This window comes from Podarcis bocagei, assembly GCF_964188305.1.
Source record: "Podarcis bocagei genome assembly, chromosome: 5".
Taxonomy (NCBI): domain Eukaryota; kingdom Metazoa; phylum Chordata; class Lepidosauria; order Squamata; family Lacertidae; genus Podarcis; species Podarcis bocagei.
Genome location: NC_138129.1, coordinates 34,879,109 through 34,897,635, shown reverse-complemented (window position 1 = coordinate 34,897,635; position 18,527 = coordinate 34,879,109). Strand labels below are relative to the sequence as shown.

At 45.0% G+C, this 18,527-nt stretch overlaps 1 protein-coding gene across 3 annotated transcripts in view; it reads right to left on the bottom strand.

Moving 5' to 3' along the window:
• SYT2 (synaptotagmin 2) overlaps nt 1-18,527 on the bottom strand; it is a 145,660-nt gene that overhangs the window by 76,296 nt on the left and 50,837 nt on the right. For 2 of the 3 annotated variants that reach the window (XM_081194747.1, XM_081194750.1), the window contains exon 2: nt 10,954-10,994. The exons of the other annotated variant lie outside the window; for it this stretch is intronic. The gene's annotated coding sequence lies outside the window, so the exon portion shown is untranslated. The remainder of the gene's footprint in view (nt 1-10,953; nt 10,995-18,527) is intronic. 3 annotated transcript variants of the gene reach the window in all.

The window sequence follows — 18,527 nt, the reverse complement described above, 5'->3', positions numbered from 1 at the left end:
GCTAACATTATCCCCATATTTCATGAGCAAGTTGCTGAAAACGGGTTGAATGGCCAAGATGCAATTTGGACCAAGGTCTTCCTAGAGTACAGATCACACCCTCAGCCACAACAGCACACTAACTCCCAACTCCTAACCCCATCTGAGCTCTGCTATGTGATACACATCACAGCATACATTGGAAGCCACCTGCTCCTGCATGGTAATGGATTTTTCCAAGGAAGGCGAATGATGAATGTCAACACAATACGAAGAGGAAGGGTAGCGAAACATCAAGGGGAGTGCAAGGCATCCAGCAAGCTATGTGACAGGATTTTCCAGACTCATCACATAGCTGATTGCTTGCAGGATGAGGACCTGCAGGGTAGCGCCAGCCTGGGCCTATTCAGCTGTGGAGGTGGTTAACTTCTTAATTAGAAAACACTGTAACCGCCTTTTATTTTTCCCCACTGAGCAGATGGATTAAATTGCTTGTGAAGACACTTCATTTCTTGCTCTGATTATGGAAGGGCTGCACTGATGCCCTAACAGCCTCTCAGGGACAGCACTTGAGAAGCAGCAGTTAGGGGTGGTACTTTTCCCCATTTTTAAGTCTCTTTCTGCTAAAGCAAAACAATTCCCATCCATTTCCGCCCATCACTGATTGCTAAATGACTTTTGGGCTTTCTTTTAAAGCTTGTCTACAAGGCAATGTTGTGTCATGTTAACTAGAAGGATGAATTTAAAGTGTTTTTGTTAAACCAGTGTCAACTCCTGTTTGAGCAGTCTGCAGGGCGCTTTGAGGGCCTCCAGTAGGGCCTCACCTACTACCAGAGGCAGGGATTTAGTAGGAAATTAAAATGGTGGCTAGCGCCGGCCTAGAGATATATTGGACAGACTTCATGGGCGGGGCCTGCTGGGGTGCTGCAGATGCCCAAGGATGCTATGTTGCTGGCCCTGGCATTCTAGAACAGACTCCCAAGAAAGGTGGTGGACTCTCCTTCCTTGGAGGTTTTTAAGCAGAGGTTGGATGGCCATCTGTCATGGATGCTTTAGCTGAGATTCCTGCATTGCAGAGGATTGGACTAGGTCCCTTCCAGCTCTAAGATTCTATGATTCTGCTCTAAGAATAAACTCATTGGGTGATACCCAGCTAAGTAATATTCAAAGCAGATCCATGGAAATGCATTTGTTACTGAAGCCTGTTGATTTCAAAGGGTCTCCTCTGAGCATGAGTGACATTGGCTTCAATTGTAAATGCATACTTTTCCAGTTCCTGTTTCAATTCATTTTATTCCAGTGTAAAAGGACTTTGGTTTTGCAGTAAAATAAAGAGAGGAATGTTCATTAATTTAGCAGAGCCCTGTTGTATTATTAGCACAAGGGGACATCAGCCCATGCATTAAGATCAGCAGAGGAGGTCCTACTTGTGGTCCCTTCACCAAATGGGATCCACAGGACACGAGTGTGTTGCAAGGCCTTCTCTGTGGTGGCTCCTTGTTTATGGCATTATTCATATTCCCAGACTTCCGGGAGGGGTGAAGTTTAATGCTGATTGACAGAATTTGCTTTATTCATTCCCTGCTGCCATGTAGTTTTTAAAAACTGATGTTTTATGTATGACACCATGTTCTATGTAGTTTAGCCTTCAAAATATTCTTAAGTATGCTTTTCATGTTATATGCATTTGTGCCCTGGGACCATTTGCTGCTAAACATGCTAAATAAATATTGTAAATGTGGCCCAATATCCTGTTGTCAACCAAGAATCTCCACAAGAAGCAGAAGAAGAGTTTGGATTTGATATCCCACTTTATCACTACCCGAAGGAGTCTCAAAGCGGCTAACATTCTCCTTTCCCTTCCTCCCCCACAACAATCACTCTGTGAAGTGAGTGGGGCTGAGAGACTTCAGAGAAGTGTGACTAGCCCAAGGTCACCCAGCAGCTGCATGTGGAGGAGCAGGGAAGCGAACCCACTTCACCAGATTACGAGTCTACCGCTCTTAACCACTACACCACACAAGGCAATGACATCCCTCATACAGAACTCCTGAGCATGGTGAGCTAGGGTGGCTGGGTGGAGAAGAGGGCTGGCCCTTTGCACTTTTAAAAGCTGTGTAGAAGAAGGAATTTTGGAAGGTGTAGCTTAGGGATGAGGAGCCTGAGGTCCAGTAGGCAGGTCACATCCATCACCAAGCATGCTTTCCACCCTCCTTGAGTTCTTTTTGCGTACCCTCCAATATTTCTCTGATGAAAATAGGGATGTCCCGTTCCATAATAATTGTACTATTTATACCCCACACATCTTACTGGGTTGCCCCAGCCACTCTGGGCAACTTCCAACATACGTATATAAAAACATTAAACATTAAAAAAAAAAAACCCTTCCCTATACAGGATTGCCTTTAGACAGCTCAGGAGTTCATTAACTCCATACCCTCCAACGTTTTTCCAATGAAAATGGGATGTCCTAAGGAAAAGCGGGACATTCCATGATCAAATCAGAAATGGGGATGGCTTCCCCAAATCAGGGACGTCCCTGGAAAATAGGGACACTTGGAGGGTCTGAGAGTGGATGATAAAAGGGAGGGGTGAGTGTGTAGAAATCAGCCTACAGGTAAAATTCACATTTGTTGCTTTGCCCCTGGCCCCATCCACCAGTGGCAGGCGGCCCCCAGAATGTTATCCAAAAGGGAATGTGGCCCTCTGGCTGAAAACAAGCACACAACCATGATTTAAAGGTACAGGAGCCCTGTTCTTTTTTCTCACTTGGCCATGCTAGGGTGAGCCCTGAGACAAACTAAGCTGAGGCTAAGGAAGCCAAGATGATTCAAGGCTGCTCAGTGGCTGAAGGGGGACCTAAGTGGGAGGAGGATGGGTTGCATTATAAAGTGTATTTTGTTTTACTGTACTTTAGGTAGCCCTGAGATTGCATGTGGAAATACAAACCTTATAAATAAGTAACTTTAGGGCTTTGGGGCTCGGTACAATCCACTGGAATATAATGTAAAAGATAGTTTGTTGGTACTGCTTCAAGGCCAGCCATTTGAGATGAATTTATGACAAGATTTGCACCAGCATGAATAAGCATGTGCCCTTCCTGACATACTTTGTCCTCAAAGGTCATATTGCTTTGCAGACATTTGTGGGGAATGCTTTGCTTGCCCCCCCCCCATGAGATAGAGCAGTATTAATAGCCCTAATTACCGCCATTTATGAATCCTCAGAATTGCTGCCATCTGTCACAAGCACTGGGGTTTTCCGAGCTATGCTGCTCGTCGACTCAATTTTCATACAAGCCACGTTCATGAAAATCACAAGGCTACCTTGGGATGGCCCGCTGCTGCCTGGTTTTGTGTGATAAAAACCATGCTCACCCCCAAAGATATCTGGGATTTATCGAAGGCATTTTATCTTGTGGAAAGAAAACAGTTCCCCGAGACTGTTTCCCCTCCTCCAATCCAAACACACACCCAACTAAGCACCCATTATCTGAGTTGAACATGATGGGAAATGAGATCAAATGCCACATTCTTTCCCCAGGCCACTGATTCTCAAGCGGGGACCACATAGTGTGCCCGATGGCCACAGATGCCTTTTGCCCACCTAACAGGTGCCTCTAGCCTGCCTTTCGTATACCAGAAATCTAGGCTGGTGCATTTAAAGCCGATTAAAGGTCTCTGTTGCTCTAGCACAACAAATCCACTTTAAAAATCACAGAGAGAGACTTTTTGTGGTTTGAAAAGTGATGGGGAAATGAATGGAAAAGAACGACTAGCTGGAATACATGTAAAGGACGGGTGCAGGATGAATGCTCCTGCAACTGCCTCGTAAACAGATCAGAAGGAATGCTGAATGAAGACTGGAGACAGTCGGACCACCACGTAAGCTTTGTACAAGCAAACCAGGAAGAATGCTAAATAAACAGGTGATCCATCTGCAGGGGCACATTGCCCCTCCAAAGTGATTGCAGTCTGTTCCTCTTCATCCATAATAAGTCCACGAATGAAGCAAGGCAATGTCTCTGCAATTGGATCAATGAAGGCAAAGAATCATTAAAGCCTCATCCCTGGTGGTGTTTAGGCAGGCAGTGCAAACATTCCTCCTCTGCATGGCTTTAAAGGTTTCGACTCTGCTCCTTTTGTGTTCATGTTTACAGTTTTCATATCTGCTATTTGGTGGCGTTTTGTTCCATTTGTGCAATCCGTTTTCGGTTATTTATATAAAGTGGTATATATTTATATAAAAGTATATACTTTTATATAAATATAGTAGGAAAGAGACCATGCTTGCATCACCTAAACCCAGACCCTGTTGTACCCAGGATGCAAGGAGAGGTTGAGGGTAGCTTTCCCATCAATGGTGTTACTGCAGCCCTGATGATTGGCTCCTTTTCACTTCTTTTCTCTTATTCTTTTCTCCCCTTTGTCCCTATTTCTACCTTTACATCTTAGGAACTACGTCCCCAGTACTATGCCCTCAGAGACAGCTATCTAGAGAAAGCCAATATCCCAGGAGCCTCGCCACATGGTCCCCATAAGTAGCTCATGCCGTCTGGCTGCAACAATGAATGTTATACACAAAGCATGGGAATCAAAGGTGAAAAGGGAAGACTCAGTCCTTTGTGTTGCATTCCGCATAACAAATCCTGTTAGTCCTTATGTATAATGCTGGAGGCATGAATCCATTTAAAAATCTATTTCATACTTCCCTTTATATGATCAAAAGAGCCAAAGGATAGACTTGATCCTATTTTTCAAGCAGCTTTCCCCACCAGCCCACAGGGGTCTCAATATTTTAGTTGAGGAATTACAAATATACAGAGGAACCATGCTCATCCCATGCTGAAATGCAATGGGTCCTAGATGGGGACAGCACTCAGGAGCAGGTACACAGTCTGGGGGTGCTTCTAGATCCAGCTTTGGTACTAGAAGACCAGGTAGTGGCTAGGAGCTGAGCCTGGTACAGCAGCTTTGAAAGTTCCTGGAATAAGGGAGCTTGGTAGTTCAGGCATTGCTGACTTCAAAACTGGATTACTGCAACATACCTTATGTGGGGCTTCCCTTGCACTTGACCTGGAAACTGCAGTTAGTACAGAATTTTAATTTTATTAAAGAAATCAGCAAATGATCTCTGCCTCAGCTCAGGATACAGGTTACAAGGTTCATTGGACACATCAATGGGATCTAGAATACCAGTCTTGAAAGACCTACATTGGCTCCCAGTACATTTCCGGGCACAATTCAAAGTGCTGGTGCTGACCTTTAAAGCCCTAAATGGCCTCGGTCCAGTATACCTGAAGGAGCGTCTCCACCCCCATCGTTTCACCCAGACACTGAGGTCCCGCACTGAGGGCCTTCTGGCAATTCCCTCACTGTGAGAAGTAAAGTTACAGGGAACCAGGCAGAGGGCCTTCTCGGTTGTGGCACCCGCCCTGTGGAACGCCCTCTCACCAGATGTCAAAGAGAAAAACAACTACCAGACTTTTAGAAGATATCTGAAGGCAGCTCTGTTCAGGGAAGCTTTTAATGTTTGACGGACTATTGTATTTTAATATTTTGTTAGAAGCCACCCAGAGTGGCTGGGGAAACCCAGCCAGATGGGTGGGGTATAAATAAATTATTATTATTATTATTATTATTATTATTATTATTATTATTATTATTATTGCAAAAATGTCCTAACACCACACACACACACACACACACACACACACACACACACTCTGCACTACTTTTAAAGAAGCAAGGTGGGGCCCATCATTTACAAGCGAGCAAGACTGAACTTACGATCATGTGCTCCTAGGGGGGAGGGGTGCTGAGTCTGCTCACACCTGCACTGATCGTGGTGCATCCTTAGGGCGTCCAATTCTCCCTCTGACCTGTTTGGCTCCTCCAATTGACCAACCGGTTCCTTAGCTACCATGGGAACTTCACTCTCAGGAGATGAGGTGGGGACCGACTCAATTAGCTCCCCCTCCATTTCTGAGACATCTGATATCCATGGGTAGGGTCCTCATCCATATCCCTGACTGAGCTAACTCCACCCCTTACCTTGGGCTCCTCCTCTGACAGATCCTGCCATTCCTGCTTGGCACCATGGATCCCATGCCAGGATCAAGTTCAAGGTGTTACTATTGGTGTATGAAGCCCTTAACGGTTTCGTAGCAGTTTATTGGCCCACCAGACCACTTCAACCAGCAGAACTAGCACCATTACAGCGGCCACACAATACTCACCCCACACTTATGAATATTCTCTTTGGTAAGAGAGCTGCATTGCAAAATTTGGAGTAGCATGAATTCTGATTGATGGCTGCATTTCATTTTGCGAAAATTCTCAGTAGTGTGACTTTTGATTGATGGCTGCATTTCATTTTGTTTTGGGAAGTGCAAATGTGGTAGGTGAACCGAATTGAAATTTGTTCCCCATAACCCTATCCAGAACTATTGGTTTTGCCCACATGCAAACTGAAGCACTAGTTGAATTGTATGATCACCAGCTCCCAGTGGCAGCACCTCCTTCCCCTAACCGCCACCCAAGGGGCTTCTGAGGAACCATCTTGCCCTGAGGGAAGTGAAAAGAATCAGATTAAACTTGAACTCATGAAGACAAAGCAGCAGGAGAAGAAGCACAGCAAAATGGAAGAAAGAAAAGAAGAGCAAGCCAGCAAATAAGGAGAACAGGTGCAGTACATAGTATGTATAATTCTAGCCCTCTGGGCAACAAAGCCAACCATTATAATACTGTTAGGGTCACCCCAATCTCCAGGATTGGTGCGAGATTCCAGGGGTCTTGGCACTTAACTGGGGTTTCCTTTGGAAATTAGGCACAATGGAGACTGTAGTGTCTTTATGCTACGTGGTTTATTTACACATATTGACAACCTGTGTCTATATGATATGAGAGAGAGAGAGAGAGAGTTCAGAGCATTCACAACTCATTATTATCTTTGCTCCTTTCTTACGAGCAGCAGGCTTAGGTCTACAAACAGAGGAACCAGTCATGCTGCCTGTCCCTTTGTTATACCCTGCTCTAGCCAGGCGGCCAAGAGTTCTGTGGCCCCCAATTCTCCCCCACTTTTCAAACCTTTCGCAAAATGCCACAATTTCCCTTCAGTCTACGTCATCCAAGCTGAAACCCTCAACCTTTTCTTTCCCTGCGCAATAACACACACAGCAGGAGGAGGAGCCCCACCCCTCCCTGTCTCACACAGGCTTAACCCTGTCATCCTCATGACTTCCCCAATGAGTGGATGACTGGCCATCATCAGCCTTTGTTCCCCTTGATGGCATATTTCCTGGCGATACCCTGATGCAGAAAAAGGTTGGCAGGCATTTTTACACTATCAAACAGCTGTCAGCTCATCTACATTCTCAAAGCACTGATCAAACACTAGCACCCAGGAATCTAGAGGGGGTCAGGGCACCCACAACATGGGGGAGTCAGGGTACCCACAAAATCCATAGCAGTATTTTTGCTCCTCTCTCCCAATCCCCTTTCCTTGAGTGTTGTGTTTCTTTAGATTACATTTTTGTTAGCTGCTCCGATAGCCTTTTTTACGTGAAGAGCAGGGTAAAAAAAATAATGCTTTCAATAAATAATAATATTTATAAATAAAATGTCTTTTATTGGGTTTTTCAATCTTGGTGTTTGGGAGCCTGTTAATATGGAAGACCTTAATTCAGAGCTTTGTTTCCTCATGTTCAGTATTGCCTTGACTCTTCAAGCAAGAGAGTTTCTGAAATTAATGATGCCTTGCCCTGCTCCGTGTGCTACTGTGATGGCATTTACATGGGAAATTAGAGTAAGACTGTTGCAGATGACTGAGTGCCTTTTTCTGAGACAGAATTCAAGCCTCTCTGCTTTTGCTTGGCCTTAAATGGATGAGCCAATAAATATAACTAAATGCTCACTCTGGGAATGTGTTCTGTCTTCTTTGTCATCATTTATGGTTCGTCTCTGTAGGAAAAGATCATCTGCCTACCATATTTTATCACATCACTGCCTACCCAAAAGCTGGGATTTTCAGGAAGCCAAATGGCACACCAGACTGTGTGATGGTAAGATGCAAATGAAAACAAAGAGAAAACAAACAAAGCTGCTTATTGGGCGGGCGGGTGGGGAGGTTAATGTTGGTGATTGGTTTAGTATGGCAAGAACTAGCACCAATGGGTATAGTCAGCTCTACAAACCCTAGAGGCTGCTTTGCATGTCTGACAGAGTATGCTGCTGTTAGTATACTGGAGTTAGGTCCTGAGATGCTGGTGATGTGGAAGTCTTTGGAGCTAAAAGCAGAGAGTTTGCTAACTTTAGGTGGAATCATATTCCACTCCGTCAACCTGCATAGTGGCACCAGATTCCAGGCTTCCCACAGTCATCTGGTTCACTGTGAGAACAGGATTCTGGACCAGATACACCACTGGTCTGATCCGGCAGGATCATCTTATATTCCTATGTAATTCTTAGTTGTCTTGCCTGTGGCTCTGCAGGGTGGTGTATGATAACTGCATCCCCTCCCCCACTTTTCTCTTAGTGCCCTGTCTTCTTGGGGTGATTATGGCCTCTAGCCCAAACCTAGCTCCTGGATCCCAGTCTGGTGATTTGAAGTTATATGGGTTGTTGCAGAAAGAGTCTCTGTTGTACATAGAGGGCCTCAAGATCAAAAGAAAGGGGACAGGTAATCAGGAAATGGAGGGACTCAGCTTCCCTTTCTGTGACGGAGCAGCTGTGTCAACTGCAAATATAATGCACTGCATTCCTAACCCTATCACATCCCTAACCATATGTGTTCCTTTTGATTCCAACCACAGCTTCAGCTTCTAAATCATATGCTACCCTGATTCAGATATTCCCACTGACATGTAACTTTAATCTGACATTTGAATTACTTTATGTACCCCCGAGGACAATCTTGGAAGCTACAGCTGATGCATAGGATCTCCCCAGCCCACCTAAACAGAATACTTGGGAATACTGCCTTGGCTTCTTATTTGCCTCTGAACCTTGTTCAAGGAAGTACTTGGGATCACCTTTATAGCCTAAACAAAACTGGCTAAAGCCTAAACAAAACAAGCCCTCTTTAGGGAAGTTTTTAATGACTGATGTTTTAATGTATTTTTGATCTTCTGTTGGAAGCCACCCAGAGTGGCTGGGGAAACCCAGCCAGATGGGCGGGGTAGAAATAAATTATTATTATTATTATTATTAGTCCCCCATCTGCAGCCACATATGGCATAAAAATATTTTCCAACCCCACTCTCAGAAAGGGTTTGCTTTCCTTTCTTCTTCATGTCTATAAATCAGTAGGTTTCACAGCTATTGCCTCTTTTATAGAATCCAGCAGCCGCTCCCAGCAAAAAAAGCTTTCATGTGCTGTTGGAGCCTATAAATCATTACACAGAAGCAAACCCCACTGCATTCAAATGGGCTTGCTCCCATATAAGTGTGATTGGAGCTTGAGCCTCCCTCTTCTCTCCAAAAGCATTGGCCGAGGCTACTCTTCCTGCCCCAACAATGATAGGCAGCCTGGCTTCATATCCCAGTTTTGCGACGTTACCATAACAAAGCAAGAGTTAAAGAGCTGAGCTGAGCAGTTGTCTAGGATGAAGGAAACGCTTCAGAGAGGAGTTTTGGGATCTGGATCTACCTTTGCTTCAGATAATTGTTACAAGGAAAGCCGTGATATGTTATCCGGTACAATGTTAGTAAATGGTACCTGTTTATCTACTTGCACTTGACATGCTTTCGAACTGCTAGGTGGGCAGGAGCTGGGACCGCATAATGGGAGCTCACCCCGTAACGGGGATTCAAACTGCTGACCTTCTGATCAGCAAGACCTAGGCTCTGTGGTTTAGACCACAGCACCACCCACGTCCCTTTGGAAAAAAAAAACAGCTGTCTGCAAATATTCAGCAGGATGACAATACAAATGAAGAGGAAAGGCAGATGACTAGATTTGTGTGTGCGTGTGTGTAATAAAAAAAAGCATTGTTTACGGCAGAAATGGTGAACCTGTGGCCCTCCTGATATGGTTGGGCAATGAACAGGGTGTTGGGATTTGCAGCCCAACAACATCTGGAGGGTCACAGTTCCCCTATTCTTGATCCAGTGTAATTGCCTGCATAGGGAAATGGTGGAGGCTAAATCACATATTATACCAGTCTACGTAACAACCCGGTGAAGAAATATATTAATATAATCTGTTCATGCCTGGGCATTTGTAAGTGTTGGTGGTCTCTCAGAACAAGCTAGTGGGGTTTGTAGCTCTGTGATCATGAATTACAATTCCCATGATTCTTTGGGGGAAGCCGAGTGTGCTGAATTGTGTGTTAAATGTGCACTGAATTGTGTGTTAAATGTGCTTTAACCACCCTTGCCTCCTTTTAGGGGTCTTCCGAAAGCTGTATTGTTTAAATAGGCCTTCAAAATACAAACATCACTTTTTCACCAAGTGGGATATACTGATGTTCTTCTACACTTTACCTCATTCTTCCCCACTCCTAGTCCTGAGGTCCATTCATTTCCTGCTGCTCTCCAACAAACTCTCCTGAAGAACCAGCCTGATAAAACTTCTATGTATGGTACCTAAAAACTCCATGAGAAACTGATGAGATGAGAAACTGATCTCAACATAACCTAGCTCAAACAAGTTTTAAAGGAGGTAAGATTTCTTTTTAATTAAATCCAAGAAGTTTGGGAATATGGTAAGGGTGCTGCCTGGAGGTTTAAGGAAAAATATGCTTTCAATTATGGATGATATTTTAATGAGTATGCACTTTCATAATGAGATACTTATGCTGGGGGCAGAGGAAAATGCCTCTTTCATACGGTTCCTCCACAGGTTCAGTAAAACAGCACAGACATGTCAGTGTGCCTTCCTCACAGACACATTCCCCTATTTATTGTGATAGTGCAGCCATGGAACCATGAATACTCAGAATGAGATTCTAGCGTAAGAAGAGTGGGTACTCACCGGCAGGCTGGTCTCAGTGCCTGGATCACAATTTGAATGGCCTGTAAGTAAGCATAATTTTATAAATAAAAATAAAGTCAGCTTCAGCTCCCAAGCAAGCAGACAAAAGCAGATATGTGCAATTTAAAAAAAAATATTTGTGGAAACAAAACCAACCTAATCACTCCATCGAAGGCATGCTTTCCATAGAAGTAATAACCTTGGTTTTACAGTGTCGTGTATGTTCTAAAATGGTGTCGCTGCTGCATTCAGAAAAGGTCTTAGTTGGGGGGGGGGAATGCCTTTTTCTGTGATTCTGGTTAGGTGAAGGAATGCGAGAGAGGCGTAAGCCAGATGTGGGGGGCTCTACTGTGCACTGTATTGGCCCTTCCCCAAAACAAGGAAGTTCCTCTGCCTGTCAGCCCTCAGCTGCTGCATGCCAGGGCAGTTTCTTAGTGTTTGGTTGGATGAGGAGGCTGACCTGGCTTGCCTAATTAATATGTGGGTCGGGGAGCAGGGTGGTGCTGGCCTGTTCCAGTTATGCCCACTGCAGCAGAGAAGACTTGCAGTTTGAGGAAGGGGAGTTGCTATAATCTACAGAAATGCTTTTGAATTATGGTGCTGGAGGAGACTCTTGAGAATCCCATGGACTGCAAGAAGATCAAACACATCCATTCTTAAGGAAATCAGCCCTGAGTGCCCACTGGAATGACAGATCCTGAAGCTGAGACTCCAATACTTTGGCCACCTCATGAGAAGAGAAGACTCCCTGGAAAAGACCCTGATGTTGGGAAAGATGGAGGGCACAAGGAGAAGGGGACGACAGAGGACGAGATGGTTGGACAGTGTTCTCGAAGCTACCAGCATGAGTTTGACCAAACTGCGGGAGGCAGTGGAAGACAGGAGTGCCTGGCGTGCTCTGGTCCATGGGGTCACGAAGAGTCAGACATGACTAAACGACTAAACAACAACAACAACAACAACAGAAATCCATTCTTTCTCTGCAGGCTTCCTGTAGAGCGATGATGAAGAATGTGCCTGGTGTTGGGCCAGTGGAGCAGAGCAAATGGGGGGGGGGGCAGGCCCCTTGTGTGTGTGTGTGCACATACACATATACACACCATATGAGGGTTGAGGTGATCACCTGTTGCACCAAGATACTCTTTCTTAATTCAACCTCTCTCCCCCTCCCCAACCTCAAGAATAATCCTTGCATTTTCCCCCTTTAACTCCATGCCCACACTCATCAGTGACTGATTTGTACTTGGTTGTTCAGAGCTTTTCTGATTGCTGCCCCATGGCTTCATCTGAGCTACACGCTGATGTTTTTGCTCCCAACTTGATGAAACAACCACAATTTCTAAAAGCGTTTTTATTGTGTGGAATTTAAGGGAAATGGCTGTTAGTATTGCAGTTAGTATCACAATGGCATTGCAGGCATACCAAGATGAGATTGGGTGGTCCAAACTCATGGTCATGCTTCTTCCATTAATGCCAAAGCATGTGGGGAAAGGTAAAGGTAAAGGACCCCTAGACAGTTAAGTCCAGTCAAAAGTGACTCCAAAGGTGCCAGTGTGTGTGGAGAACTGTACCTACATTGTATTGTTGGTCAATATGGTTTTGGCACTGGCACCACTTTCCTGCCATATATGGGATCAGGTTGAATTATTTGGTTTGAAAGCAACAGGTGCATTAATGCATCTGAGGAATTGGATTGCAGTTCATGAAAGCTTAAGCTAAAACCAACCTGTTAGTCTTTCAGCTAACACATAAGTTGTTGTTCTTGTTGTTATTTTAGATCAGGGATGGGGAACTTGTGGCCCTGCAGATGTTGGATTATAACTCCCATCGTCCCTGACCATTGGTCCCTCACCAGCTGGGCCTGATAGGAGTTATCGAGTCTAACAACAACTGTAGGGCCACATCTGGAGGTTCCCTGTTCTTGCTTTGGATGCAGATACTTCAAACCATCCCGAACATGCTGATGTTCCCTAGGCCATAAGACCCATATTTTAAATACCATCTAGATCACAAACCCTCTGGTAACTAGAAAATACTAAGATGCAAATACACAATAAGGCAATTAATTTAGAGGGAAACTAGTCCTCTGATGAATCTGCTTATATGTGTCAAACCTTATAATTAATAATTATTTTATTATTTATATCCCACCCATCTGGCTGAGTTTCTCCAGCCACTCTGGGCAGCTTACAGCACATATACAAATCTTAACATTTAGACTTTCAAATAAGCCCCACATATATTGGTGCCATCAAGTATGTGTGTTTAGAACACTGCTTTGGCGTGGAGACTCTAACAGACCTGCTGCAAAGCTTCAGTAATTGGACTCCACTAGTTTGATGTCCAGCTAGATATCTGTGACAGCTACACAAAATAACTACACCTGCTGCACACTCCATCAATATAGGTCCCAATGGGCTCTGCGTTGGCTGGAAAGTATGAGGTCAAATCTCCAGGGTGCGCAAATTGGCACACTGAATTTAGCAGAACTGCGCAGAGCTATTGTAGTGTGTGTGAAAGAAAGGCTGAAGAGATTTGGATGAAAATGCACAACAGATTAAGATTCAGGGTGTTTTTAGGGGGGCTGAAGGAAGAAGCAAAGCTGCTAACTCATGATTGTTTCCAGGTCAATCAAAGGCAACCTGATTCTTCAACTGCAGGAAGCAATCTGGGTCAGATATAGAAAGAAATGAGGTAATGCAGTAAGGGGGGGGGGAGAGATGTGCTGCTCAGGAGCTTTTGAATAGCTGGACCCAAGTTAATACAGGAACCCTGGAAGTATCCAGAGAATATCTTTGTTAATGAGCTAACTGAATTGGAAGTGACACAAAAATTGAGTAATGTGGAGACCATTTTTCTACATATTTGTTCCCTGACTTTTCTCCAAGGAGCCCGTGGTGGCTTATACACAGTTCTCTTATTGTAACCTCACTAGTTTAGTCTGAAAAATACTGCCTTTCCCATGATCACCCAGTAAGCTTAGTTGCTTAGCAGGAATTCAAACCTGGGTGCCCTAGAGCTTTAAACTGGAGCTTTAAAAATGGCTTCAATCTTAAGCACATTGACTTGAAAGTCAGCTAAATCTAAATCAATGGGAATGTTCAGGTGGGACAAAGCTGATTTCCCCATCCCCTCAAAATGTGCTTGCCCCGTCAATGCCCACCCATGCCCCAATTTTTGTGTCCAGTGCTGCCAGCACTTCCCACCATGAGCTGCAATGTGACCTCGGGCTGGTCAACAGCTGCCTTGGTTTCAGAAATATGCTTGATCAGCATGGCAGCCTTCAATGTACCCAGTCCGTCAAAGAACAGCACGCTCAGCATATCCTTGGTGTGTGCGCGCGCTCTGACAATTTCCTTGGTCTGCTAGTCAGTGCGCTACTTTATTTATTATTAATTTCAATGCATAAACCCCCATCCACCTCAGTTCCTTCCAATCCATCACCTGAATATCTTAAGAAGTAGCACAAACATGACTGCAGCTGCTCAGGCAGTCCTCTGGAGCTATTAAAAAGCATTGTTAAAACGCAGAAACTGCCCCAGCCTATCCTCCATCCTGCGGGAACAAACTTGCTATACATTGCTGAGCCTTTGCTAAACGGGGCAGCAAACTTTTAACTGCTTAATGAGTGCAAGTAAATTAAATGCTATGCATGTTTATGTGGTGATAGACCAGACTGAAGTCAGTGGGGCTTATCTATTTCTTTATTGCATTTCTATTCTATCCTTTTCAACACGCATCTCAAGGTGGCATACATGATTCCACCCCTCCTCGCTGAATCCCCACAAGAACCCTGTGAGGTAGGTCAGGCCGAGAGGCTCAAGTGAGCTTCATGACTGAGCAGGGATTTGAATCCAGGTCTCCCATAACCATTACACCACATTGGTTCTTTTGAGTAAATGTGTGAAGAGCCAGGCTGCAAAGCAGGGGGAGATAACCAGTGACCACCCATCTGTTGTTAGGATACAACTACCATCAAACCCAGCCAGGATGGCCAATGGTCAGGGGTGATGGAAGTTGTTGTCCAACAACATCTGGAGTGGTGCCACACCATAATTTGCCCCATGATTCTTTAGATTGACAGGACTTTTGCTCTTGAGGACTACTGAAGGAGGTGTAGCTTCCCAGAAGGTTGTGCCTAGTTACCTCAGGGCTCCAACCTTCAACTTCTTTCCAAGACTGAGCAAAGACTTCTTCGTTATCTCTCTTTCACATTCATGTGCTGCTCTGTGCACACCGGCAGTCCCCATATGCAAGGAAGAACACAGGAACTGCTTACCAGGAAGTGGCAGAATTATGTGGCGTGGGCTTTCCCACACATACAATGTTCCTGCAGCCATGTACCTTGGGCAAACCAACATGAGATTCTCCTTGTTTGTCAGGTTTGGGAATCTTACAGATTGTGTGCATACCTGCCACACAGCTTGCCACAAATGGTGCGGAGGGAAGGTGCATGTCTGAGATCCAGACAATTCCCTATGCAGAAATGACCTCAGAGGACGAATTCAAAGAGGGCTCAGCATGAGAAGAATCAGAAGCTGTGCAGCCCGAGAGGTCATCACGTCCTTTGATAAGTGGGTTCCTCCTGGGTTCTCTTGGTCTTTTTGACTTGCCTCTCTTTATTCCTTCTTCGCTCACTCTTTACAGAGGATGCTAAAACTACTCTGAATAATTGAAGTGTTTCAGACCACTGGAGGTAATTTATGTGCTAATCACAGGGAGAAGATGGATCACCACAGCGACTGCTGAAGGTTTAGGGAAGCAATTGAGGTAAGGAGTTTGTGCCTCTGCCTCTTCATCTTCATCGAATGGCCTCCCAGTTCCACCATAAGCCCAGATCGCCAGCAGCGGCAGCCCACACCTTGTCGTTCGGCTGATGGTTAATGGGCTTGGCAGAATCAGAGCTAAAGCTCCCTGGGATCCAGGGATGAAAATGCAATTGAGGTATCATTAAGTCACATCCGGCTATGGAACCTCTTGCTGGCAAGGGTTTTATGTGAGCTGAAGTTACCTCCAGCTCAGAGAGAAGAACTCTCAGCTTCTCTGCTTTTTTGTCTGTCGAGCGGAGTCACATGGCTTTTGTCAGAATCTTATTTTTATTTGTATAAACCAGTCATTCAGCACTTTTGGATATCAAGCAAAGGAAGGGAGAAGTGAAGCCAACTAAAATAACTATATCAGATGGCAATTGGGGAAATAGCAAGTGTAGTTACTGCCAGGGCCCATGAGGAAGGGCCAACGAGAGGGAGAGTGGATATACACTTGTTAGCCCCGCCTTCTCAAGTGGATCCCAGTTGCTTACTATACCATTTCCCACATGTTGGAGAAAAAATGTCCCCAGCAGGGAACCTGCTGCAATGCACCATCAGGGTTCAAGTTCATGCTGGGGAGCCTACATTGATGTTATGTTTTTATTGAAAAAAAATACAGTATATGCTCTTCTTTTTGAGGAACTTCCTCCACAAAGCAGCTTGCAATCCCTAATTTTTTTAAAAAAACGAACTCCATCTGGCAATAAGATATAAAAGCATGGAATGCGGTCCAGCTAAAGAATAAACCAGCATAAAAGTGAAGAACAGATGCAGGATGTAATACAGAATACAGATCACAAAACAGCTTTTTTTTTAAAAAAAACAATAATTAAAAACTGTGGAAATAAAATAGGGTATTTCCATAAGAAAAAGGATTTTCAAATGTACATCACAAACCCTACAGCATTGGGGCTTGCTTCAGCTTTAAAGGGAGAGAATTCCAGAGAACTGGTCCCACAATGCAAAGAAGGCATGCTTGAGTCACACATATATGACTACAGCAGGCTCTGTTTTACAAACATTTGCTCTCCAGTGCATTCATGCTTCCATCTACCGCAATTCACTGCATAATCGTCGCCATTGCTTAATAGTTGCACTCTGTTTTGTCACTCAAAAAATTGGACGATTGGCTTCCATTGCATAATCATCGTGTGGCAACTTCCGAGACTCCGCCAGGCCTTGGGCCCCTTCCTTTCCTCCCCCAGCCACCTTTTAAAAAAGATAAACATCCAAGACCCCTTGCACCTCTCCGTCTCAGCCATGAGCTCCCAGGCCGCCTTGGGTGCTTCCTGGCGCCACATGGAGGTCCAGTGCAGCTGCCTCTCCTAGAGTCAGGTGAGCTGGGAGTTGGCATGGGGAGTGAGGCAGTGAGAGGCAGTGAGAGCTGGAGTCTGGGCCTTCATTGACTTGCCAGCCCTGAGCGGAGGTATCGTAGCTGGAGGAGGCAAGGTGGCTGCTGCTGCTGTTGCTGCTGCTGCTGTCGCCTTGGGCTTGCTCCCCGGGACATCCCAGTCAAGAAGGGGAAGCAGTGGGCAAGCGACCACCTCTGCTGCTAGTCCAAGACCCTTTCCTCTGCCTCCACCCCTGTAATTCACTGTATAATGGTCACACCCTTATATGGTAAGTTATGGCATCTATCTATCTATCTATCTATCTATCTATCATCTATCTATCTATCTATATCTATCTATTATATTTATGTTCCACCTTTTCTCCAAGAAGCTCAGTGCTGTGTACATGGTTCCCTCCCTCCTAATTTAAACCCCACAACAACCCTGTGAGGTAGATTAGGCTGAGAAGCAGTGACTGGTCCAACATCACCCAGTAAGCTTCATGACTGAGTGGAGATTTGAAACCTGGTCTCCCATGTCCATGTACAATACTCTAACCACTGCACCACCGTGGACCAGCAGTGCCTCCTATTGGCTATGGTCCGCACTGTGCTGCTGTATGCCCTCTCCAGCCTGCCTGTCACACAGATGCACAGTACATCTGTTTTCTTGACAAACGTATTCTGGTATCTCCCATAAAAGCATGAATGTGGAACCTATGGCCCTCCAGACATTGTCTGACTCTGACTGCCATCAGCCCAAGCCAGCATGGCTAATAATCAGTGATAATGGGAGTTTTACTTCAGCAAGATTTGAATTGGGGAGCCACGGGTTCCTTATCTCTGAGTTAAAGGACAGCAGCCAGGTTGGAAAAGGCTTCCACCCAAGACCAGAGAGAACAACTGATCAGTCACAGTAAGACAGCAGTGGGCTAGAATCATACACCTCACTTAGTATACAGCAGCTTCAAAAGTCAGCCAAAAATACCGAGACAGGTAAACAGAAAGCGTACAGACTTTGAAAAGTCTTTTGACAATGGTAACAAAAGGTTTTTTCTCACACACATAATAAACGCACTGCAAGCACAGTCAGACCCATAGCTGCCTTTCTCTGGTGCAAAAAAGGATGTGCTGAAATAATGGCAAAATGCTTTTTTTTACTGGGGTTTTGGTTTTTTTGGCACATCAATAAAAGAGAATGACTTGAAAGTGATGTACAGACTGGGAAGCCATTCAAGTGACCATTTTCATCTCACCATTTATTTACTTACATGTGGATACCCCAGCACCCCACTTGGGGGCAGCAGGCTAGGTTTGAGGATACAGAGCAGGCCATGTTGCAGTCACAGCCCTGCCCTCCAACAGAGAAGAATGCCTGGGGGTTCAGAAGGAACACCTGGGGATTACCATCACTTCCCCACCCAAGCCTTCCT